Genomic DNA, 26,933 nt, shown 5'->3' on the forward strand with positions numbered 1-26,933 from the left:
CCCTCTAGCAAACCTCCTCCTGGCACTCAGTAGTGCTCATTGGAACAAAGGGGGGGGATGGTTACAATAGGTGGGGTTATGCAGATTAAAAACGAGTGGCTCACAGCTTGAACAAACAGCAGAACTGTCATTGTGAAGCCGTCCGGTTTGCTAAAATGTCCTCCTCAGGGCAATGTTTTGCTCCATTTCCCCAAAGGGTATCAGTGTTAGGTCTTGGTGCGGCACAGGTGCAAATGATTTCTAGTTATTGCTTCTCGGCCTTTTGGCTAGAATCAAGTGTCAGTGTCAGGCCTTGGTGTGGTGAAAGTGCAAAACCATATCTGGTTATCGTTGCTTGTCCTTTTGGCTGAAATCGTCGCCGCCGCCGCTCAAGATCAAGTGTAGTATCTGTTCTGATCAGTTTAATATTTGATACGTCTCCTATTTGGGGACCATACGTTAAATGCATTTTTAGAACAGGGAGATGGAAAAAGAGCTTGCTCTGTCCACTCCATGCATTGAGCCGTTATTGCAGTATCTCCGGGAACAGTGCACTCCTTCTCTGATCCGTCTTCCAAATACAAATTCAATTGAAATCAGCACAAGTTGTGTTTTAACCCATTATGTGAATTCTTTTCAGGGTCAAAGTTGCACATTTCAGATACCAAATGCATTTTGCTTGAATTAACTTGACCAATTGCAACATTTTGCGTGCGCATTGTTTGCACCTATGCATGTCAAGCATTGTATCGCATTCAATATGAAATCTATCAATCAATCAGTCTCTCTTTACTGGTTACAACCGGCGTGTGAAGATGTGGACTTGTATTTGGCCTTTGATACAGTGTTGCAAATAGACCATCTACAAAGTTAGGCCCCTTGCTATCAGTACTTAGTGCTTTAATTTACCGTATTTTCCGGCGTATAAGATGACTTTTTAACCCCTAAAAATTGTCCCAAATGTCGGGGGTTGTCATACGCCAGGTACGGCATGTGCAGGGAGCGATCCTGGATGTTCCCAGGGTCTGAAGGAGAGGAGACTCTCCTTCAGGCCCTGGGATCCATATTCATGTTAAAAATAAAGAATAAAAATAAAAAATATGTATATACTCACCCCTCCGAGAAGCCTGGCTGTCACGACTGCAAGCGTCTGCCTCCGTTCCTAAGAATTGCAGAGCATGAAGGACCTTCGATGACGTCACGGTCAGGTGACTGGTCACATGAGCGGTCACGGACCAATCACAGGCCAGTCACCTGACCGTGACGTCATCGAGGGTCCTTCATGCTCTGCAATTCTTAGGAACGGAGGCAGACGCTTTCAGTCGTGACAGCCAGGCTTCTCGGAGGGGTGAGTATATACATATTTTTTATTTTTATTCTTTATTTTTAACATGAATATGGATCCCAGGGCCTGAAGGAGAGTCTCCTCTCCTTCAGACCCTGGGAACCACACGCCGTATAAGATGACTGGGCGTATAAGATGACCCCCATCTTATACAGCAGGCATATCCCAAATTCCATATTTTATATGGAAAAGTTGGGAGTCGTCTTATACGCCCAGTCGTCTTATACACCAGAAAATACGGGTAAGTAACCCATGAGTAGTTCTGCCATACATACCACATTTGTGACAGCATGATTTCAATTGTAAAACATTGTCTCCCTCTTGTGGACCACTGACTTTTAAATTTGGAGTATATGTATTTAAAGAAAGGAAAAATTGTGTCTGTGCTGATCTTGAATATGCTGCCTATCTCCACCTATGTGAGTATTCTAATGCTTTCTAGCACCCAGGTGCGCTGCCTGCATTAGATAGAATCTGCGCGCGGAACCCTCACGTGTCACAATGGGCCCTCGGCCATGGTCTGGAACCCTCACGTGTCACAATGGGCCCTCGGCCATGGTCTGGAACCCTCATGTGTCACAATGGGCCCTCGGCCATGGTCTGGAACCCTCACGTGTCACAATGGGCTGGAACCCTCACGTGTCACAATGGGCCATTGGCCTATAAAAAGAAGTATGTTGGCAGTCCTCTTCAGTCTGCTGCTGGAGCAGTGGCGGGCTGCATGGTGATAGGTAGGCAGCAGGGTCTATACCCGGCATCAGGAGAGCTAAGGGAAGACAGCTGCTCGCTTGTTTGTTTTTTTGAGTTTCCCTCTCGCACACCTCCTCCTGGCACTCAGTAGTGCTCATTGGAACAAAGGGGGGGAGGGTTACAATAGGTGGGGTTATGCAGATTAAAAACGAGTGGCTCACAGCTTGAACAAACAGCAGAACTGTCATTGTGAAGGCGTCCAGTTTGCTAAAATGTCCTCCTCAGGGCAATCTTTTGCTCGATCTCCCCAAAGGGTATCAGCGTTAGGCCTTGGTGCGGCACAAGTGGAAAACGATTTCTGGTTATTGCTCCTCGGCCTTTTGGCTAGAATCAAGTGTCCGTGTCAGGCCTTGCTGTGGTGAAAGTGCAAAACCATATCTGGTTATCGCTGCTTGTCCTTTTGGCTGAAATTGTTGTTGTCGCCGCCGCTCAAGATCAAGTGTAGTATCTGTTCTGATCAGTTTAATATTTGATACGTCTCCTATTTGGGGACCATATATTAAATGGATTTTTAGAACAGGGAGTTGGAAAAAGAGCTTGCTCTGTCCACTCCACGCATTGAGCCACTATTGCGGTCTCTCCGGGAACAGTGCACTCCTTCTCTGATCCGGCTTCCAAATGCAGATTGAATTGAAATCAGCACAAGTTGTGTTCTAACTAGTGTTGAGCATTCCGATACCGCAAGTATCGGGTATCGGCCGATACTTGCGGTATCGGAATTCCGATACCGGGATTCCGATACTTTTGTGGTATCGGGTATCGGTATCGAAACAACATTAATGTAAAAATGTGTAAAAGAGAGAATTAAAATAAAAAATATTGCTATACTCACCTCTCCGACGCAGCCTGCACCTTACCGAGGGAAGCGGCAGCGTTCTTTGTTTAAAATTCGCGCTTTTCTTTCCTTACGTGAAGTCCCGGCTTTGTGATTGGTTGCGTCGCAGTCACATGGGCGACGCAACCAATCACAGCAAGCCGTGACGTAATTTCAGGTCCTCAAGGATTTTAAAATTACGTCCCGGCTTTGTGATTGGTTGCGTCGCAGTCACATGGGCGACACAACCAATCACAGCAAGCCGTGACGTAATTTCAGGTCCTCAAGGATTTTAAAATTACGTCCCGGCTTTGTGATTGGTTGCGTCGCAGTCACATGGGCGACGCAACCAATCACAAGCCGTGACGTCACGGGAGGCTGGACACGCGCGCATTTTAAAATGCGCGCTTGTCCAGCCTCCCGTGACGTCCCGGCTTGTGATTGGTTGCTTCGCGGTCAACCAATCACAAGCCGGGAGGCTGGACACGCGCGCATTTTAAAATGCGAGCTTGTCCAGCCTCCCGTGACGTCCCGGCTTGTGATTGGTTGCTTTGCGGTCAACCAATCACAAGCCGGGAGGCTGGACACGCGCGCATTTTAAAATGCGCGCTTGTCCAGCCTCCCGTGACGTCCCGGCTTGTGATTGGTTGCATCGCGGTCAACCAATCACAAGCCGGGAGGCTGGACATGCGCGCATTTTAAAATGCGCGCGTGTCCAGCCTCCCGGCTTGTGATTGGTTGACCGCGAAGCAACCAATCACAAGCCGGGACGTCACGGGAGGCTGGACAAGCGCGCATTTTAAAGCCTCCCGGCTTGTGATTGGTTGACCGCGATGCAACCAATCACAAGCCGGGACGTCACGGGAGGCTGGACACACGCGTATTTTAAAACCCTAATGGTAATTCACTTACATTCTTTCAATGGAGAAGAGCCTGTTTGCTGGCGGAGAATGGTCATACTACAACTTGCTTTATTAGTTGGGACACGGCTGCTCGTGGCAAGTTCATGGCACGATGTGTTAAGCAAAGACTTAACACATTTTAAACGATGCTTTGCTTAACACATCGTTAACACATTTTAAAATGCGCGCGTGTCCAGCCTCCCGGCTTGTGATTGGTTGACCGCGATGCAACCAATCACAAGCCGGGACGTCACGGGAGGCTGGACAAGCGCGCATTTTAAAATGCGCGCGTGTCCGGCCTCCCGGCTTGTGATTGGTTGACCGCGATGCAACCAATCACAAGCCGGGACGTCACGGGAGGCTGGACAAGCGCGCATTTTAAAATGCGCGCGTGTCCAGCCTCCCGTGACATCACGGCTTGTGATTGGTTGCGTCGCCCATGTGACTGCGACGCAACCAATCACAACGCCGGAACGTAATTTTAAAATCCTGAAGGACCTGAAATTACGTCACGGCTTGCTGTGATTGGTTGCGTCGCCCATGTGACTGCGACGCAACCAATCACAACGCCGGAACGTAATTTTAAAATCCTGAAGGACCTGAAATTACGTCACGGCTTGCTGTGATTGGTTGCGTCCCGGCCACATGGGCGGCACGCGACCAATCACAAGCCGGGACTTCACGTAAAGGAAAGAAAAGCGCGAATTTTAAACAAAGAACGCTGCCGCTTCCCTCGGTAAGGTGCAGGCTGCGTCGGAGAGGTGAGTATAGCAATATTTTTTATTTTAATTCTTTCTTTTACACATTAATATGGTTCCCAGGGCCTGAAGGAGAGTTTCCTCTCCTTCAGACCCTGGGAACCATCAGGAATACCGTCCGATACATGAGTCCCATTGACTTGTATTGGTATCGGGTATCGGTATCGGATTGGATCCGATACTTTGCCGGTATCGGCCGATACTTTCCGATACCGATACTTTCAAGTATCGGACGGTATCGCTCAACACTAGTTCTAACCCATTATGTGAATTCTTTTCAGGGTCAAAGTTGCACATTTCAGATGCCAAATGCATTTTGCTTGATTTAACTTGACCAATTGCAACATTTTGTGTGCGCATTGTTTGCCCCTATGTATGTCAAGCATTGTATTGCGTTCAATATGAAATCAATCAATCAATCAATCAATCTCTCTTTACTGGTTGCAACCGGCGTGTGAAGATGTGGACATGTATTTGGCCTTTGTTACAGTGTTGCAAATAGACCATCTACAAAGTTAGGCCCCTTGCTATCAGTACTTAGTGTTTAAATTTAAGCAACCCATGAGTAGTTCTGCTATACATACCACATTTGTGACAGCATGATTTCTTTTGTAAAACATTGTCTCCCTCTTGTGGACCACTGACTTAGATTGATTACCATCTCAGGCCACTGGTAGATACCTTTGCAGAGGCTTGTTTGTGTCAATGGCCTTGTTACTCCACAATTGGATTCTGGGATGGCTGTCATGTAATATTATCGCCAAGATACCGCATAGTTATATATGTAGCTTTTACTTTTTATTTTTATGTGCACGTATATTTGCCATTTTGGCATATTTCTTGTCGTTTTTCTGATGTTACTTGACACTAACAGTATTTCACTTTCATCATTTCCACTTATTTGTGCTTTATAGTATTATATTTTAGGTACTGGCACATTTTTTCGGTCACATATTCATTCATTTATTCTTTTATCTTTTTATTAAGCACCATCACTTTTCTATTTTTTCTTTCTTTGTTTTTGCATTGATTTTTTGGTTCAAGTATTCACATTTATTGATTGACTATATTGTCTGTGTATTTATATAATATATTTGTATGTGGCATTTTTTGTAAAATAACCTATATTTGTACTTTAGGAGAATGCGGTGATATTGTAAGTACTGTGTCTGTTATCCGCACACTCTGTCATATGGACATTGGTTTCATTGTACCTTGAAGAGTTCTGGAACTCGCAACTGCTCCGGACTCCTACTGAGGACGTAAGCCGCTTTTAGCACCATGGTTACGTAGGAAGCTAAACTGGGAGTTATGTAACCGTTCTGGATTTTACTGCGGACGTAGGTGCCTCCTATCACTATGGTTACCTGTGTGCATCAGCATTTCATCATCCGGAAGCGATGTGGCTATTCCGGACTCTATCACCCATGTGACCGGAGTCTATCACCATAGTTACGGTCGAAACTTGCCTTACGTCACCCGGAAGTGAATAAAGATGTCCCGGAAGAGGCTCCCGAAGCTACTATGGGAATTTAATATTAATATTATGATGGATAACTGATTTATTTATTTTTTCATTACTATGTTCATGTATGTGCGGCGCGTGTGCATTTAGCAGTCACTAATATGTCAATCTATTTCTTTGTGGTTTATAAACGGAGAGTCAGTGCACCTCTCTGTCATTGGCCAATGACGAATATAAATAAGCCTCCATTCCAGCTACCTGCCACCCCTGGACGAAGCTTTCCGTAGCGAAACACGCATCGGGTGTGGTGGGTCCCTGGATGGTGGCTTCCATTAGGTAATTATGCTCCTTCTTTCACACATTGTGGTTGTATGATTATATTCTCCGGCACCGCGACTGGCGGTAATCTCGCACAACATGTTTATTTATTCTTATATCTTGTGATTTTACACATTTGTAGCTGTATACATACTGATGTTATTATTATATATATATATGCACTTTATACTTATGTGGTGCATGATTGCTGCCAGCTGCTGTTTTGGAGGAATTGCGGGATATATATATATATGATTTTCCAATGTGTTTCAATTCTATTAAGTGATATATCTGTGTTGTTAGATATATGAATATTTTGGAGGTAATTTTATGTCCATGTAGCCACTTTTTCAGCCATACCTGCCGGTTGTTCCTGCACTTTATTTTTCCCCTATTTCATATTGGTAGTGTACATGTTTTTATCTTTGCTATTTATTGTCATCAATAAAATTTATATGGTTTCAACCAGTTTTGCTTAGAGCTATTTTTTGGTGATATATGTAATATGACTAACTGTGGACAGCTGGCTATAATTGGTCAATTATGTTTTATATATGTTTATCACTAGTACTGTACATTTTTGTATTATCATCATTTCACTATGTCACTTTTTATGATCTTCTTATATTGTACTATTATGTACTATGTTTAATCACCATTATAATGGTATTTATTCACAATATTGCTGCTAAATAGTTGCTAATTTGGTTGCCTTAAATATCCTGTTTATGCACCTCTGTTATTGCTTGAGAAATGTCTGTAACCAGGACCGAAACGATGCCACATGGGCTATTAAAAAGCACTTTATAACTTTGGATTTGGTGTGATTATGCAACTTTTTTTAAAAAGTATTTACAAGGACTGGTATGTACCTGTGAGGCGTTTTCACCCTTAACTGTGCTGTTTTTTCTATTTTTTGATTATATACCGTATTTTTCGGACTATAAGACGCACTTGACTATAAGACGCACCCAGGTTTTAGAGGTGGAAAATAGGGAAAAAAATATTTGAAGCAAAAAAATGTGGTAAAATGTAATAACATAAATAACATACTATTATATGTGGTATTATTATATATAATAGTATGTTATTATGTTGGACGCTGCAGGACCAGTGTGGTGTCTGTAAAGTACTATATGAAGACGCTGGAGGGTGAGTATAAGAATGGGGGCACTCTGTGCTGTCATGTGATACTCCAGTCACTTCATGACATCACACAGGTCCTTATGCCTCAGCATCCAGCACAGCCCAGGCAGGTATGCAGCAATCCTGTCTCCCCTGGCCCCCTGCTGCTGCCCCCTCCTCCTCCACGGGACACACAGTTCTCCCCAGCTGCTGCAGGAATCCAGTGCTGGGGAAACCATGTGTGTTTCAGTGAAGGACTATTCATTTGCTGCTCCCGCTCACTGCTCAGCGCTGACAGGTGGGCGGGGAAGCGACTAATGAATATTCACTGCACTTTAATCTTTGGGATCACATGGTTTCCCCATCGCTGCAACCGGACAGCTGGGACATTTTTCTGCCTCCTGCAAGTGGGATCCCACTTGCCGCTGCCCCCTCCCCACATGTTACATCCAGACCATAAGACGCACCCACACTTTCCTCCCAAATTTGGAGGAAAAAAGTGCGTCTTATGTTCCGAGAAATACAGTATCTATCTATAGATATATATCTATAGATAGATGGATTGATCCATAGATAGATAGATAATAGATAGATTTATATATAGTCGTGGTTGTTACACTGGCATTGCTTTCCTCACGGGAGAGTAATGTCACGCTGGGAAGCAAGGGAAGATCTTCTCTATCAGGTGAACACAAGCATGCAACATGTTCACACTCCAGGCCAGAAGGGGGAGCTCTGATCCAGCTTACGTGTGGCTTATATATATATATCTATATATATATAGATATATATATATAATTTTTTTTTCATATTCTGGTCTGGAGGGAAAGTGGTCAGATTGTGAGAGGACAGTGAAGCAGAAAGATGTGTTAAGAAGGAGTTTCCTGACAGGGGGGCTAGAGAGAGATTTCCAGAGGGGAGCTTGTTGAGGAACATCAGCTTAGGTGGAGTTGGTAAGAGAGGAGTGCAGCTGAGCAGACGTGGGAGTCTGCAGCTCTTGGCAGACAGAGAAGAGAGACAAAGGACTGAGGGGCCGTGCAGCCACAAGGGTGCTGTAGATCACAGACAGAGATATTACAGAAAGAAGAACATCTTGTAGTGAGCATGGAGCAGAGCGAAGCACAGGAGAGTGAGACCTGGGGAGAATAGCTGCAGATACCGGTAGCCGGAAGACCGAGGTTGTGTCATACTCCAAGAGGCACAGCAGAATCTGGCAGGACAACTAGATTACAAATCACCTGTCTGCCCTGGAGACACAGTGGCGCATAGAGCCTGGGTCCTGATAGAGACCCTGTAAAAAGGCTCGAGCCACCTGTCATACAGGTTAGTGTCCTGCCCTTTAATGAGGACAGAGAGAGAACAGTGAGGACCTTGAGAGAAGCCAAAGGCAGCAAGTGACTACACAACAGCGCTGGTAGGAAGGCTTCTAATTCCACCTGGTAGAGGGGACTCTGAACTTGCTTCCAAGCTGGCTGAACCCTGCCTGTACCCGTGATCTGGTGCCCTGGACTGCGGCTTTCTGAAGTCTTCAGTAAACCAGGTAAAGAGACTGCAAATCTGAGTCCTCCGTTTCTTACTGCACCATTCACCATCTTCATCTATACACCAGAAGCCCTGGGGACCCAGCTTCACCTGTGGGAAGCCAAACCATCTCAGCTGCCATAACACCACCCCAGAGGACTCCTTTAAGCAGCATCGGTCACCTCTGACTGAGAACCACAGGTGGCATCACAAACACATATTTATTCATATAATCCCTTTTAAGACATTCCCTTTTACATGGGCACCCAGGGCCATGGACCGGGTTGCCGCCGCTGTGACACATCCCTTTAATTACCGGACCTGGTACTGAGTACCTCATGGCCCTGGCAGGCGGTTCATTTTGGCATCACGAACAGGATGGACCGACCCAGCAAACTGGGTCTTGTGCGCTTCAGAGACTGTGCTTAACTGTGTGACTATTGAACTGTAAAATACGGCCAAAACCGCCACCATTACAGCACCATGCGGTGTACAGGAGAAGTGGGGCATGTTGTGGGTGGAGCTTGGAAGAATCACGCAAAAGTAATGACCGCCCCTCATAGATACTACAATGTCCGAGAGATTTGTCCATCCCCAAGAGAACTCTGCCTATTAGGGTGGGATGGTGGGCAGAAGAGGAACTGCCAACGAAGAGAGGCGTGGAAGGAACAGCAGGAATTTGCAGCTCAGAATCTGGTTGGCAAGATGGTGAGCGGAGGTCACCCGGAGGAGGGGGAGAAAGCAGGAAGCTGCCCCAGCCAATGGGGGAAAGAAGACCTACCATCAGTGATGAACCTGGAGGTTCTTGGAGCAGAAGTGGAGGAGCTGTTCTGTCAGCTCCGGCGGTCCTGGTTCCGCGCAGCCGCAAAAGTGCGGGAGCAGCAGCGGAGGATGCTTCCAGAGTCCCAGACTGTAGCGGAGGAGTCTGGCACTGGACACAACGCAGCAGCAGGTAAGAAGACCGACCCTGCCCCGGTAGCCGAGGACATCCAAATAGGACCCGTAGATGCTCCGCCACCCCTACCACCCGGCCTGGTGTGCAGACTGATAGATTGGGAGAGGCCATGGGAGACCGTACATACTTCCGCAGCCCTGCTGCAGCCGACGAGGGGGACCCAGGAAGCACATGGAGAATGGGTGACCTTCCGGTGGGAGCATTCCGGCACCAACCTGATGAGGTTCCCCGGGGAGGCCCAAGCTGAGGGTCTGGTGCAAGCAATTACCTTCATAAGGCCGGAATCACACTAGACCGTAATACGGATGAGTGCTATGCGATAAAAAATCGCATAGCACTCGGACCAATGTTAATCTATGGGGCAGCTCCCATCATCCGTTGTTTTCTCAGCTGTATTCAGGATCTGAGTGAAATCGCAGCATGCTGCGATTGTCAGCATATCTCGGCCGAGAATCGCCAATGCAAGTCTATGGATGCGAGAAAAAAATGGATTACACATGGACCATCAGTGTGACTTGCGAGAAATACGCACTGATGTTCTATAGAAAAGCTGGTAATTCAGTGCAGTGTACAGTAAAATCACACTGACAGGTTAGAATAGAATAGATAAAATAAATGTAATTGCCGGCTTTAGCGATCTCCTTATCAAACCCGTCAGGAAATGAGACATGGTTTACATAAAGTAAACAATTTCATATCCCTTTTTTTTTACATATTCCGCACTACTTACATTAGAAGTGTCTGTGTGCAAAATTTGGGGGCTCTAGCTGTCAAAATAAAGGGTTAAATCACAGAAAAAACTGGCCTGGGCTCTCGCGCAATTTTCTCCGCCAGAGTGGGAAAGCCAGTGACTGAGGGCAGAGATTAATAGCCTAGAGAGGGACCATGGTTATTGGCCCCCCTGGCTAAAAACATCTGCCCCCAGCCACCCCAGAAAAGTCACATCTGTAAGATGCGCCTATTCTGGCACTTAGCCTCTCTCTTCCCACTCCCGAGTAGCGGTGGGATATGGGGTTAATTTCACCTTGCTATTGTAAGGTCACATTAAGCCAGGTTAATAATGGAGAGGCATCAATAAGATACCTATCTATTATTAATCCTATGTTCATAAAGGGCTAAAAAAACCACACACACATTAGGAAAAAAGTATTTTAATGAAATAAATACACAGGGTGTTGTAATAGTTTATTAAACGCTCAATCCAATTGAAGACCCTTGTCACCTGAAACAAAGTTAAAATAAAAAAACAACAATATCCCATACCTCTCCGGCGTTACAGTCAAGACCCACAATGTAAATCCACCAGAAGGGGTTAAATAATTTTACAAGCAGGAGCCTGCTAATGCAGCTGTGCTCCTGCCTGTAAAAAGTGGGGAATTAATGGTATGCAGGGGAATGTAGCTACCTTGACTTGCGGTGCTGCGCCTCGTGCTGGCATAAACTCATATGAACTCGAGTGTGAGAAAATATTCTGAAAAATTCCCACTCTCGAGTTCATATGAACTGGCGGAGAAAATTGCGCGGGAGCCCACGCCAGTTTTTTTTCCATGATTTAACCCTTTATTTTAACAGCTAGAGCCCCCATATTTTGCACACAGGCACTTCTAACATTAGTAGTGTAGAATATGTAAAAAAAAATAAGGGATATGAAATGGTTTACTGCATGTAAACCAAGTCTCATATCCTGTCAGGTTTGGAAGGAGATAGCAAAAGCCGGCAATTGAATTACCGGCTTTTCTGCTATCTAGCGCTATATGAAATATAAATATATGTATATATATATATATGTGTCTCACTGACTATATATATATATATATATATATATATATATATATATATATATTGTAAGATTGCTCTTACTGAGTGTATTGGGGGACACTCGCTTGGCACGGGATTCAAGTACTTAGGCACAGGTTTTCACTTTAACAGTCCTTGTGGTTTATTATGGAGTCATAAGCCACAGAATTATGAACAAGCAAACAGTCTTTACATCAATTCTTCACATTATAGTATACGGCTATGAAAACGCGGTCACTAAACACACTGAACCTCTGTGTCCAGTTATCGTGGGTGACCGCACGCCATACAGTTCATTAATCTCCATGGAGCACAACAGGCACCAACATACGATATTACGGTTGCAGTCTCTAAACATGCTGGACCTTACTCTGTCCAGTTGCCATGGGTGACTGCATGGTTCCCCATATGCTGGGTTACCTTCTAGGAGCTCCTGCTCCACATGCTGACTCCTGTCAGTACTCTCTCTCACAGGGAAGCTGCCGAACTGGGATCACCGTCCCGGGCAATGCCTTGCTCACCAGGCCACCTGACAGTCCAGATCCTCAGACGGGCTGTAGCTTCCCCAAACGCAGTGCCATCACAAACTCTGCACACGCGTCCTCTCTGTGCGCTATTCAGGACGTCCATCCCCACCTGGGACCGTCCAACACACAGGCCCCCAGGTCCAAGGCCTCCCCCATGTGCTCTTCAGGGATCTAGTCCTACTCCCAGGACCTCCCAACACAGAGGCCCACCAGGACCTGGCACACAGGCTACTCAGGACCATCCATCTCACTCCATCATGTGACCCACATGGTCACATTATATACTTGCAGCCACTCCCCTAGGTGGGAGCTGTGTGTGGCTATTTCAACCTTTACAACTACAGATAATGCTCCATGCATATCCTGAGGAACACATGCAGCGCCCCCTAGCTGTAACAGGGGTCACTGCATCACAATATATATATATAGACTGTATATATGTTTTTACGAATATTTGAGGCCATGGACCATTCTATGTCCATTTTGCAAGCCGGCGGGAAAATCTCGCCGCACGGATGCCATACGGATGAGACATGGTTAATTTTTGGAGAAAAAATTGCATCCTCGCATTGAATACGGATCACTGTTCAGGAAATTTTCTGCGTATCTCGGCCATCAAAAACGGACCGTATTTTTATACGTTGTGTGTGACTCCGGCCTAAGTCACATGCTTAGTGAAATGAAATCCATCTGTGTGCAATCTAAGTGTCACATTATCTGTCAGTACACTTTACCTTTTCTGAAAGTCCACAGAAGCTGCAAAAAAATTAAGCAAGAGGCACCACTAACCTAACAATGAAGACCACGGAGATATCCAAACAAGTTAGGGACAAAGTTGTTGAGAAGTACAAGTCAGGGTTGTGTTATAAAAAAATGTAATCTCTGATGATCCTGTGAGGACCATCAAATGGAAAGAACATGGTACCACAACAAATCTGCCAAATGAGGGCTTCCCACCAAGCCCTCAGCTCAGGTAAGGAGGGCATTAATCAGAGAGGCAGCAAAAAGATGCAGTGTTCCAAAGCAGAGACTGGAGTATCTGTTCATATGACCACAATTAGCCAACACTCTATAGAGGTAGCCTTCATGGAAGAGTTGGCAGAGAAAAGCATTTACTTACAAAAAAATTGTAAGGCTCGTTTTTGAGTTTACCAGAAGACATGTGGATGGAGGAAGGTGCTGTGGTCAGACAAAGCCAAAATTGAACTTTTTGGCCACCCAAGTAAATGCTATGCCTTGCGCCAAACCAACACAGCTCATCACCCCAAGAGCATGATCCCCACTGTAAAACATGATGGTGGCAGCATCATGTTGTGGGGATGTTTTTCGGCAGCAGGGACCGATAATATTGTCAGAGTCAAGGGGAAGATGGATGCTGCAAAATACAGGGATATTCTTTAGCAAAACCTGTTTTAGTGACTTGAGACTGGGACAGAGGTTCACCTTCCAACAAAACAATGATCCAAAACATACTGCTAAAGCAACACTAATGTGGTTTTAGGAGAAACATGTAAATATTTTGGAGTGGCCTAGTCAAAGCCCAGACCTTAATCCGATTGAGAATCTGTGGTTAGATTTGAAAATTGCTGTTCACAAGAGGAAACCATCTAACTTGAAGGAGCTGTTTTGCCTTGAGGACTGGGCAATCCCAGCGGCAAGATGTAGAAAGCTTATAGAGACTTATCCAAAGTGACTTGTAGCTGTAATTGCCGCACAAGGAGGCTCTACAAAGTACTGATTTTAAGGGGTGAATCGTTATGCATACTGACATTTTCAGTTATTTTGTCTTTTTTGTTGTTTTTTTCAAGAAAAAAAAAATAAAAATAAAATGTTAACAGTTGTAGGCATGTTCTTTACATGAAGTGATGCAAACCCTCACAAAAACAGTAAAAATACAGGTTATGAGGAAGCAAAAATGAAAAATGCCAAGGGGGTGAATAATTTCACAAGCCATTTTGAAGTTGTGTACCTCAGATTGCCTCTGTTGCAGAAGTTTCATGATTTCATCTACAGTGGTCATCCTGGGGTCACAGCTATACAGAAAGCTATTGCTAAGCTTTTTTGGCGGCCGCCAATGAATAATTATATTAAAGAATTGTATCCGCTTGTGAAACTTTGTAAAAAACTGGGGATTGAATTTTCATTTTTCTCTGCCTACCACCCTGAAACCCACAGTCAGACAGAAAGGACAAATCAATCTTTGGAAAAAAATGTTAAGGTGTTTTGTTTCGGCTCACCAGGAGGACTGGTCTTCATTCATTATTGCATTCTTGGACTCCTATAAATTTCAACTGCTTTAGGGTGCTGCTGGATGAGGTAAGTAAACTGCATTGTGTGTGGGGTCAGGAGGTGTTTACAGTGTGGATGCAGCAGACAGTGTGTACGAGGTGTATGGAGCGGAGCCATGTGTGCGAGGTGTATGGAGCGGAGCTGAATGTGTACAAGGTGTATGGAGCGGAGCCATGTGTGTGCGAGGTGTATGGAGCGGAGCCGTGTGTGTATGAGGTGTATGGAGCGGAGCCGTGTGTGTATGAGGTGTATGGAGTGGAGCTGAATGTGTACAAGGTGTATGGAGCAGAGCTGAATGTGTATGAGGTGTATGGAGCAGAACCTTGTGTGTATGAGGTGTATGGAGTGGAGCTAAATGTGTACAAGGTGTGCGGAGCGGAGCTGTGTGTGTATGAGGTGTATGGAGCAGAGCCATGTGTGTATGAGGTGTATGAAGCGGAGCCGTGTGTGTACGAGGTGTACGGAGCGGAGCCGTGTGTGCATGAGGTGTATGGAGCAGAGCTGAATGTGTACAAGGTGTACAGAGCAGAGCTGTGTGTGTATGAGGTGTATGGAGCGGAGCCGTGTGAGTATGAGGTGTATGGAGCGGAACTGAATGTGTACGAGGTGTACGGAGTGGAGCTGAATGTGTACGAGGTGTATGGAGCGGAGCCGTGTGTGTACGAGGTGTACGGAGCGGAGCCGTGTGTGTACGAGGTGTATGGAGCGGAGCTAAATGTGTATGAGGCGGAGCTGAATGTGTACGAGGTGTACTGAGCATAGCCGTGTGTGTATGAGGTATACGGAGCAGAGCTAAATGTGTATGAGGTGTATGGAGCAGAGCGCGTGTGCACGGAACGGAGCTGTGTGTGCAAAGTGTACGGAGCGCAGCCACATGTGTAGAAGTAGCTATGTGTGGCCATTATACGGTACGAAATATCATGTGCGGCCAATATACAGTATGGAGCATCATGTGTGGTCATTATACAGTATGGAGCATCATGTGGAGCCATTATACAGTATGGAGCATCATGTGCGGTCATTATACAGTATGGAGCATCATGTAGGGTTATTATACAGTATTGAGCATCATGTGGGGCCATTATACAGCATGGAGCATCAGGTGCAGCCAATATACAGTATGGAGCATCATGTGCAGTCATTATACAGTATGGAGCATCATGGGCGGTCATTATACAGTATGGAGCATCATGTGTGGTCATTATACAGTATGGAGCATCATGTGCGGTCATTATACAGTATGGAGCATCATGTGTGGCCATTATACAGTATGGAGCATCATGTGCGGTCATTATACAGTATGGAGCATCATGTGGGGTCATTATACAGTATGGAGCATCATGTGCGGTCATCATACAGTATGGAGCATCATGTGCAGCCAATATACAGTATGGAGTATCATGTGCGTTCATTATACAATATGGAGCATCATGTGCGGTCATTATACAGTATGGAGCATCATGTGCGGTCATTATACAGTATGGAGCATCATGTGCGGTCATTATAATGGCCACACATGATGCTCCATACTGTATAATGACCGCACATGATGCTCCATACTGTATACAGTATGGAGCACTGTGTGGCCATAGTTTTTTGTTTATAATTATTGTATATGAAACAATGTGATCAGCAGTGCTAAATGGGTGTGGTTGGGATGTGGATATGGGTGTGACTAGTTATGAATGGGTGTGGTCAGAGGCGTGGCTTAAAGTTTGCCGCAAAAATGAAAAATGCCAAGGGGGTGAATAATTTCACAAGCCATTTTGAAGTTGTGTACCTCAGATTGCCTCTGTTGCAGAAGTTTCATGATTTCATCTACAGTGGTCATCCTGGGGTCACAGCTATACAGAAAGCTATTGCTAAGCTTTTTTGGCGGCCGCCAATGAATAATTATATTAAAGAATTGTATCCGCTTGTGAAACTTTGTAAAAAACTGGGGATTGAATTTTCATTTTTCTCTGCCTACCACCCTGAAACCCACAGTCAGACAGAAAGGACAAATCAATCTTTGGAAAAAAATGTTAAGGTGTTTTGTTTCGGCTCACCAGGAGGACTGGTCTTCATTCATTATTGCATTCTTGGACTCCTATAAATTTCAACTGCTTTAGGGTGCTGCTGGATGAGGTAAGTAAACTGCATTGTGTGTGGGGTCAGGAGGTGTTTACAGTGTGGATGCAGCAGACAGTGTGTACGAGGTGTATGGAGCGGAGCCGTGTGTACGAGGTGTATGGAGCGGAGCTGAATGTGTACAAGGTGTATGGAGCAGAGCCATGTGTGTGCGAGGTGTATGGAGCGGAGCCGTGTGTGTATGAGGTGTATGGAGCGGAGCCGTGTGTGTATGAGGTGTATGGAGTGGAGCTGAATGTGTACAAGGTGTATGGAGCAGAGCTGAATGTGTATGAGGTGTATGGAGCAGAGCCTTGTGTGTATGAGGTGTATGGAGTGGAGCTGAATGTGTACAAGGTGTGCGGAGCGGAGCTGTGTGTGTATGAGGTGTATGGAGCAGAGCCATGTGTGTATGAGGTGTATGAAGCGGAGCCGTGTGTGTATGAGGTGTACGGAGCGGAGCCGTGTGTGCATGAGGTGTATGGAGGAGAGCTGAATGTGTACAAGGTGTACAGAGCAGAGCCGTGTGTGTATGAGGTGTATGGAGCGGAGCCGTGTGAGTATGAGGCGTATGGAGCGGAACTGAATGTGTACGAGGTGTACGGAGTGGAGCTGAATGTGTACGAGGTGTATGGAGCGGAGCCGTGTGTGTACGAGGTGTACGGAGCGGAGCCGTGTGTGTACGAGGTGTATGGAGCGGAGCTAAATGTGTATGAGGCGGAGCTGAATGTGTACGAGGTGTACGGAGCGGAGCTGAATGTGTACGAGGTGTACTGAGCATAGCCGTGTGTGTATGAGGTATACGGAGCAGAGCTAAATGTGTATGAGGTGTATGGAGCGGAGCCGTGTGTGCAAAGTGTACGGAGCGCAGCCACATGTGTAGAAGTAGCTATGTGTGGCCATTATACGGTACGAAATATCATGTGCGGCCAATATACAGTATGGAGCATCATGTGTGGTCATTATACAGTATGGAGCATCATGTAGGGCCATTACACAGTATGGAGCATCATGTGCGGTCATTAATAAGTATGGAGCATCATGTAGGGTTATTATACAGTATTGAGCATCATGTGGGGCCATTATACAGCATGGAGCATCAGGTGCAGCCAATATACAGTATGGAGCATCATGTGCAGTCATTATACAGTATGGAGCATCATGGGCGGTCATTATACAGTATGGAGCATCATGTGTGGTCATTATACAGTATGGAGCATCATGTGCGGTCATTATACAGTATGGAGCATCATGTGTGGCCATTATACAGTATGGAGCATCATGTGCGGTCATTATACAGTATGGAGCATCATGTGGGGTTATTATACAGTATGGAGCATCATGTGCGGTCATCATACAGTATGGAGCATCATGTGCAGCCAATATACAGTATGGAGTATCATGTGCGTTCATTATACAATATGGAGCATCATGTGCGGTCATTATACAGTATGGAGCATCATGTGCGGTCATTATACAGTATGGAGCATCATGTGCGGTCATTATAATGGCCACACATGATGCTCCATACTGTATAATGACCGCACATGATGCTCCATACTGTATACAGTATGGAGCACTGTGTGGCCATAGTTTTTTGTTTATAATTATTGTATATGAAACAATGTGATCAGCAGTGCTAAATGGGTGTGGTTGGGATGTGGATATGGGTGTGACTAGTTATGAATGGGTGTGGTCAGAGGCGTGGCTTAAAGTTTGCCCCTCTTTCCCGTCTTGAAAAGTTCAGAGGTATGCATTATCCTTTCTGTTTTCTGATCTTCATTCTTACCTGTTGCTGATTTAGACTTTAACAGTCAAGTCAATCAGTCCCCTGGAAATGTGCAGTTTTTTGCATTTATCGTTTTCATCCCCATTTTGATGAATTTTCTAAGATTAGTTCTGAATGTCCTGGGAGGTTGCCAAACAGAAATATGGGGATATTATAAAGTTACATTGAAAAAAAGACCTAGTTCAACCTTTCTGTACCAATTAAACATTTGCTTCACTAAATTATCTATAACCCACAATGTTATGTGTATTGAGGAAATCATCCAGCCCTTTTTTAAAAGTTGTTATAATGTCTGCCATTACTACCTTTTTGTGGTATGGCAGTCTGACTGCTCTAAGTGTTAAGAACTCTTTCATGTTTGCCGAAATGGCCATTCTTCCACTCATAATGAGTGGCCCCTAGTCCTTACTATGATCTTTGGAAGGAATGTCTGCTAGAGATAGTCGCCATCATGTTCACCAGAGATGTCCGAGCATTCTCTAGGAATAAGAGCAAATCATCGGCCTACAATGCCACCTTCTCTTCCTTGGGCCCATATTTAGGTCCATTACCTCAGATGGTTTTCTAATTACTGCCGCAAGAGGTACAGTTGCTATTGCAAGCAATAAGGGAGACGGGGCACCCTTGTCTTGTACCTCTGTGCAACAAACATTGATTAGACGTAGAGCCATTTGCTCTCATTTTGGCCTTTGGGTCCGAATAAAGCAATTGCACCCATTTTATAAATTTGTCACCAAAGCCCATCTGCCGTAAATTAGCTCACAAATATTGCCATTCTACTCTGTGAAAGGCCTTAGTGGTGTCAAAAGAAAGGATCATCCATTGACAAATATTATCAGTCCTTGCTTGCATGTTAATATAAAGCTTTCTGAGATTGATCATGGTGGACTTATTTGGCATAAAACTAGACTGATCTAGGCATAATTATTGAGATTACTTTTGAGAGTCTGTTAGCAAGAAGTTTGAAGTCTACTATTAAAAAGACAAATGGGTCTATAGGATGCCGGCAAGCCGGGGTCCTTGCCTTGTTTAGGTAACACTGTAATTATGGCTTCCTGCATTGACGTGGGCAATGATTCTCTTTCAAAACATGAATTGTCTACCTCCAATAACAATGGTAGTAGTAATACTTCCACTCGAAGACCGTCTATTCTTGGTGCTTTATCGTTGGCAATTGAGCTCAGAGCCCATTTTAGCTCTTCTATATCAAGCGGTTCATCTAATAAATTCCAAGAGTCTAAGGAAAGGACCTGTTACCTGGAATGTTACCTGATTCAGCATGTCCTGAGTTGCTTTCAGCCTGTTTTGAGCAGCCGGCGTTGGATCTGTAATCATCGCTCTCTCTGCACCTCCAAATTCCTGAAACACCAATTGATCTTGCTGCTTAGTACGGGATTCAGCTGCTAAAATTTCTTTTATAAATGTTCCTCTAAAGTTGGCCTTCATGGCTTCCCATACAGATAAAATAGGAGTTATATTTTTATTAATCACAAGAAACTCCTTTAGTTCCCCTTCACTTTTCCCCTCAATGTTTATGGCCACAACTCTCCCATATTGATAGTTCTGCTTCAAGTCACTGGTCTTACCAACACGGCAGCTCAGTGGTTAGCACTGCAGCATTGCAGCGCTGGAGTCCTGGGTTCAAATCCCACCAAGGACAACATCTGCAAGGAGTTTGTATGTTCTCTCCATGTTTGCATGGGTTTCCTCTGAGTTCCCCGGTTTCCTCCCACATTGCAAAGACATACTGATAGGGAATTTAGAATCGGCGATGATAATGTGTGCAAACTGTAAAGCACTGCGGAATATGTTAGCGCTATATAAAAATAAAGATTATTATTATTATCTATTGTATTATTTCTCTGCTGTGTTGTGCATAAATGTGATTCTTTAGATTTTGTGTTAGTCTATGCCTGATGAAGAGACCTGAGTAGTCTCGAAAGCTTGCAATTTGTTACCATCTTTTCAGTTAGCCATTAAAAGGTATCAATCACTGAAGACTCTCAATTCTAAATATATTTCCCCTGCAAGGTGTGTAACTTGCAACTAAAAGGTATTACATTTCCTTGTGGGTCTTCTCTCAGGTACACATTTGTGAGACCAAACACAGAGACATGCTGGAAGAGCTTTCCCAAGATTAAAACAAATGACCACTATTTTTTTTCTTTTTAAATCCCAACTAGTCATAAGCGAATGTGCTCACCACTGCTCAATACTCGATCGATCATCGAGGTGTACGTACGTTACATTGAGTATCGTGGGTGCTTGTGCACCATGCTTGAGTTCAGCACCCCACATGTTTTGCGGCTGTTAGGGTACGTTTCCATGATTAGTGTTTGTCCAGGCTTTCACGCAGCTGAATTTCCACATGAATCCCACACTTGAAAACATGGTGTGGTCCCCCCTATTTTTGATAACCAGCCAAGGTAACATGATTAGACAATAAAGTGCAGTGCAATAAATACTAAACAGAATATTTCATAATAATTGGTAGTAATATGCTTCAAAAGAGAATAAAGTGCAGTGCAATCAACATCCAACATATTGTGTCATAATATTGGTGGTAAGTAAGAATAAATGATTCAATTGCAGCAGAGTTGTGACATGCATGTGCAAACAGACCTGGATGGTTAGTCACTGTGTGGTAGCAAGGACCCCTACGCGCTTTTCATGTATAGCTTCTTCAAATGAGGAAAATATTATTATGACACAATATGTTGGTTGTTGATTGCACTGCACTTTATTCCATTTTGAAGCATATTTACTATTAATTATTTTGAAATATCCTTTTTAGTATTTTAGTATTTATTACACGGCACTTTATCCTCAAATCATGTACATGTCTATTTAATAATTGTTTATCACTCGATTACATTATTCACATATTGATCTCTTTTTATGGACATAATAAGGATATCTTATTTATATACTGATATATAATATATATACAGAGAGGGAAATAAGTATTTGATCCCTTGCTGATTTTGTAAGTTTGCCCACTGACAAAGACATGAATAGTCTCAATTTTAAAATTAACCTACCCTTAAAATTATAGAGATAGAATATCAAAAATAAAATCCAGAAAATCGCATTGTATAACTCATATAAATTTTATTTGCATTGTGCAGTGAGAAATAAATATTTGAGCCCTCTGGCAAACAAGACTTAATATTTGGTGGCAAAGCCTTTGTTGGCATGCACAGAAGTCAAACGTTTATTGTAGCTGATGATGAGGTTTGCACACGTCAGGAGGAATTTTGGTCCACTCCTCTTTGCAGATCATCTCTAAATCATGAAGATTTTGAGGCTGTTGCTTGGCAACTCGGAGTTTCAACTCCCTCCATATGTTTTTCTATGGGATTAAGGTCTGGAGACTGGCTAGGCCACTCCATGATGTTAATGTGCCTCTTGTTGAGCCACTCCTTTGTTGCCTGGGCTGTATGTTTTGGGTCATTGTCTTGCTCAAAGACCCAGCCATGACCCAAAGTCCTGGTGGAAGGAAGGAGGTTGTCACTCAGGATTTTACAGTACATGGCTGCATCCATTCTCCCATTGATGTGGTGAAGTAGTCCTATGCCCTTAGCAGAGAAACACCCCCAAAACATAATGTTTCCACCTCCATGCTTGACAGTGGGGATGGTGTTCTTTGGGTCATAGGCAGCATTTCTCTTCCTCCAAACACGGCGAGTTGAGTTAATGCCAAAGACCTCAATTTTCATCACACATCTAGATAAGTTCCTTAGGGGGTCTACTTTCCAAAATGGTGTCACTTGTGGGGAGATTACACTGTTAAGGTGCATTAGGGGCTCTCTAAACGTGACATGTTGTCCTATTTTAATTCAAGCCAATTTTGCATTGAAAAGTCAAACGGCGCTCCTTCCCTTCTGAGCTCTGCCATGCGCCCAAACAGTGGTCCCCCCCCCCCCACATATGGGGTATCTACGTACTTAGGATAAATTGTACAACAACTTTTTGGGTCCAATTTCTCCTGTTACCCTTGGTAAAATAAAACAAATTGGATCTGAATTAATTTTTTTGTGAAAAAAAGTTACATTTTCATTTTTTTAAATATTCCAAAAATTCCTGTGAAGCACCTGAAGGGTTAATAAACTTCTTGAATGTGGTTTTGAGCACCTTGAGGGGGTGCTGTTTTTTGAATGGTGTCACTTTTGGGTATTTTTTATCATATAGACCCCTCAAAGTGACTTCAAATGTGATGTGGTCCCTAAAAAAAAAAAATGGTGTTGTAAAAATGAGAAATCCCTGGTCAACTTTTAACCCTTATAACTTCCTAACGAAAAAAATGTTGGTTCCAAAATTGTGCTGATGTAGACATGTGGGAAATGTTACTTATTAAGTATTTTGTGTGATATGTCTCTGTGATTTATGGGCATGAAAATTCAAAGTTAGAAAATTGCAAAATGTTAAAATTTTCATTTTTTTCACAAATAAATGCAAGTAATATCAAGGAAATTTTACGACTAACATGAAGTACAATATGTCAGGAGAAAATATTGTCAGAATCACTGGGATCCATGAAAGCGTTCCAGATTTATAACCTCATAAAGGGACAGTGGTCAGAATTGTAAAAATTGGCCAGGTCATTAACATGCAAACCACCCTTGGGGGTTAAGGGGTTAAAGGAGCTGGTGGTGAACTATAGCAGGAGAAAGATGGAAGTTTCACCTGTCACTATTGCTGGTCGGGAAATGGAGCAAGTCGAGATGTACAAATATTTGGGGGTCAACTTGGAGACCAAACTGGACTGGAGGTGCAATATGGAGAAGATTTATAAGAAAGGGATGAGCGGACTGTACTTTCCACAGAACTTAAGGTCATGTAATGGGTGAAGCAAAATGTTGGAAATGTTCTACCAGTCCATAGTGACAAGTGCCATTTTTTTTGCAATCATATGTTGGTGAAGTAGCGTGCGGGTGTCTGATGCTAATACACTGTACAAACTTATCAAGAAGGCAAGCTCAACTGTTGGCTGCTATCTTGCCACTTTTGAGGATGTTGTGGAGGACAGAATTCAATAAAACACACCCCTTATACCAGCTGTTCATGAGGCAGAGGAGCACATTCACTAGCCATCTAAAGCTACTAGGGTGTAAGAATGAAAGATACAGGAAATTGTTTGTGCCGCCTGCTATGGAAATGTACAACAACGACCTAAGTGTGAAATTCTCCAACTGACTGGTGCATTTTCGGCATTCTAATGGTACATCGTACTGACCGATCATGAATAGGAACGTGTGAGATTATAACTGTGAAATTCTACTGTTATGTTGTATGTTGTAAATCATGTCTATGTTCTGCTGCTGTGATACTGCCATTTCTCTCAGGATCAATAAATTGTATTGTATCGTATTGTAAATAAACACAATAGTCAATCCTCGTTCACCAATTACCCAAAACATTGCCTTGCAGGTCCGATGTAAACCACGGTGTCTGTAAATAGCAGTAAAGTGACTGCTATTCACAGGCGCCAGGGAGTGATGTCAACGCTCATAATCGACGGAGACTGATTTGAGGAATGTGGACTACATCGGACCTGCATGGCAACATTTTGGCTAATAAATTGGAGAAAGAGGAACTGTCTGTTGTTTTTGTTTATGTCCTTCAGGTTCTTTTTCTGGACTACTTTAGATTTGTTAGATTTCTGCGGACCATCATGGGATGTTTTTTCAATAAATTGGTGAACGAAGTATAGTGTGGTGGAGTCTTTATTCAAATAAAGTGTTTTTTTTCTGTGTAAGTTTTTTGTATTACTGAGTTAGTAATGCGGTGAATGATAGACACCTTTCTATTATTCACCCCATGGCTTGATGATCCTTTGCTAGGTGAAGAGAATGGGGCATCAGACTGCGCTGCTCGCCTGTCAGGATAATGTACCAGGGAAGTCCAAGTAGATGTAATAGAGAATTGACTTTATTTCTACGCGTTTCGTGGTGATCACACCACTTCCTCAGGACAGTCTATACACATACAGGGTCTTGTATTTATAGCCTATAGGATCATCACATCGTGGCTTGCAGCAGCCGCCAATGCTAAGTGCAGTGGTTGTGTCTTACACCAGAGGTGTCAAACTGCATTCCTCGAGGGCTGCCAACAGGTCATGTTTTCAGGATTTCCTTGTATTGCACAGGTGATAATTTAATCACCTGCACAGAATGATTCCAGCACCTTGTGGAATGCTAAGGAAATCCTGAAAACATGACCTGTTGGTGGCCCTCGAGGAATGCAGTTTGACACCTCTGTCTTACACAACCATAATAGGCGAGTGAATTTATACTATCTCTCACGAACATTCCATTTATCTCGGATAAGACCCTATTTGTGCTCTATATTCCTTCTAGCTCCCCAGGGCTTGATGGCAGATGTGATTTTTGACAAATCACAGCTGTTATCAACCCTACTACCATTACCCCGATTGCCACCGCACCAGCGCATGGTGAAGAGCTGGTGAGGGTTGCACCATGATTTACCAAGAATGATTACTCTAGAATATTGAAGAAGCCTTTTTGGACATGTGCACTCCCACTCCCATCAGCCACAGGTGATAGCATACGCTGCGTCATGAAAGTCTGTGCCTTCCCGACCTATGACGCAGCGTATGCGTCATGGAGGGATCGCGTCCCTGCAGATCGGGTGAAGGGGTTAACTCCCATTTTACCCGATCTGCAGAGACAGGGGGAGTGGTACTTCAGCCCAGGGGGGGTGGCTTCACCCCCCCGTGGCTACGATCGCTCTGATTGGCTGTTGAAAGTGAAACTGCCAATCAGAGCGATTTGTAATATTTCACCTAAAAAAACGGTGAAATATTACAATCCAGCCATGGCCGATGCTGCAATATCATCGGCCATGGCTGGAAAACCTAATCTGTACCCCCCCACCCCACCGATCGCCCCCCCGGTGCTCCGTTACGGGGTCCGGTCCCCTCTGTCCGCCTGCCGGCTCCCCCGTCCTCCTGCCCGCTCCCCCCGTGCTCCGGTGCCCCCTCCCTGTGCTCCGGTCCCCCCCCGTGATCCGATCACCCCCCCCTACATACTTACCTGGCCTCCCGGTGTCCGTCCGGCTTCTCCATGGGCGCCGCCATCTTCCAATATGGCGGGCGCATGCGCACTGCGCCCGCAGAATCTGCCGGCTGGCAGATTCGTTCCAGATGTATTTTGATCACTGCGATATAGCCTATCGCAGTGATCAAAATAAAAAAAAGTAAATGACCCCCCCCCCTCTTTATCACCCCCATAGGGACAATAATAAAAATAAATAAAATATATATATATTTTTTTCTGCTAGGGTTAGGGTTAGAACTAGGGTTAGAATTAGGGTTAGAATTAGGGGTAGGGTTAGGGGTAGGGTTAGGGCATGTGCACACAGTGCAGATTTGGCTGCGAATCCGCAGCGGATTGCCGCGGATCCGCAGCGGATCGGCCGCGGATCCGCAGCGGATCCGCCGTGGATCCGCTGCGGATCCGCCGCAGATCCGCAGCGGATCCGCAGCGGATTGGCCGCTGCGAATTCGTAGCAGTTTTCCATCAGGTTTACAGTACCATGTACACCTATGGAAAACCAAATCCGCTGTGCCCATGGTGCGGAAAATACCGTGCGGAAACGCTGTGTATTTTCCGCAGCATGTCAATTTTCTGCGGATTCCGCAGCGTTTTACACCTGTTCCTCAATAGGAATCCGCAGGTGAAATCCGCACAAAAAAACACTGGAAATCCGCTGTAAATCCGTAGGTAAAACGCAGTGCCTTTTACCTGCGGATTTTTCAAAAATGGTGCGGAAAAATCTCACACGAATCCGCAAAGTGGGCACATAGCCTTAGGGTTAGGGTTGGAATTAGAGTTAGGGTACCGTCTCACAGTGGCACTTTGATCTCTACGACGGTACGATCCGTGACGTTCCAGCGATATCCATACGATATCGCTGTGTTTGACACGCAGCAGCGATCAGGGACCCTGCTGAGAATCGTACGTCGTAGCAGATCGTTTGGAACTTTCTTTCGTCGCTGGATCTCCCGCTATCATCGCTGGATCGTTGTGTGTGACAGCTATCCAGCGATGCGTTCACTTGTAACCAGGGTAAACATCGGGTTACTAAGCGCAGGGCCGCGCTTAGTAACCCGATGTTTACCGTGGTTACCAGCGTAAAAGTAAAAAAAAAACAAAAAAACGTACATACTCACATTTCGGTGTCCTTCAGGTCCCTTGCCGTCTGCTTCCCGCTCTGACTGTCTGCCGGCCGGAAAGTGAGAGCACAGCACAGCAGTGACGTCACTGCTGCGTTCTGCTCTCACTGTACGGCGGCACTCAGTCAGAGCGGGAAGCAGACGGCAAGGGACCTGAAGGACACCGAAATGTGAGTATGTACGTTTTTTTTTTTTTACTTTTACGCTGGTAACCACGGTAAACATCGGGTTACTAAGCGCGGCCCTGCGCTTAGTAACCCGATGTTTACCCTGGTTACCCGGGACCTTGGCAT

At 44.6% G+C, this 26,933-nt stretch overlaps 2 non-coding genes across 2 annotated transcripts; both read left to right on the forward strand.

The window, feature by feature from the left end:
• The first annotated feature begins 349 nt into the window (after positions 1-349).
• LOC143771241 (U2 spliceosomal RNA) lies at positions 350-539 on the forward strand. Its single transcript, XR_013215049.1, has one exon. It is a non-coding gene; the product is annotated as a U2 spliceosomal RNA (small nuclear RNA).
• A 1,947-nt stretch (positions 540-2,486) lies between these two features.
• On the forward strand, positions 2,487-2,674 carry LOC143771311 (U2 spliceosomal RNA). Its single transcript, XR_013215072.1, has one exon. It is a non-coding gene; the product is annotated as a U2 spliceosomal RNA (small nuclear RNA).
• Positions 2,675-26,933: the final 24,259 nt, after the last annotated feature.

Source organism: Ranitomeya variabilis, chromosome 4 (genome assembly GCF_051348905.1).
Source record: "Ranitomeya variabilis isolate aRanVar5 chromosome 4, aRanVar5.hap1, whole genome shotgun sequence".
Lineage (NCBI taxonomy): Eukaryota > Metazoa > Chordata > Amphibia > Anura > Dendrobatidae > Ranitomeya > Ranitomeya variabilis.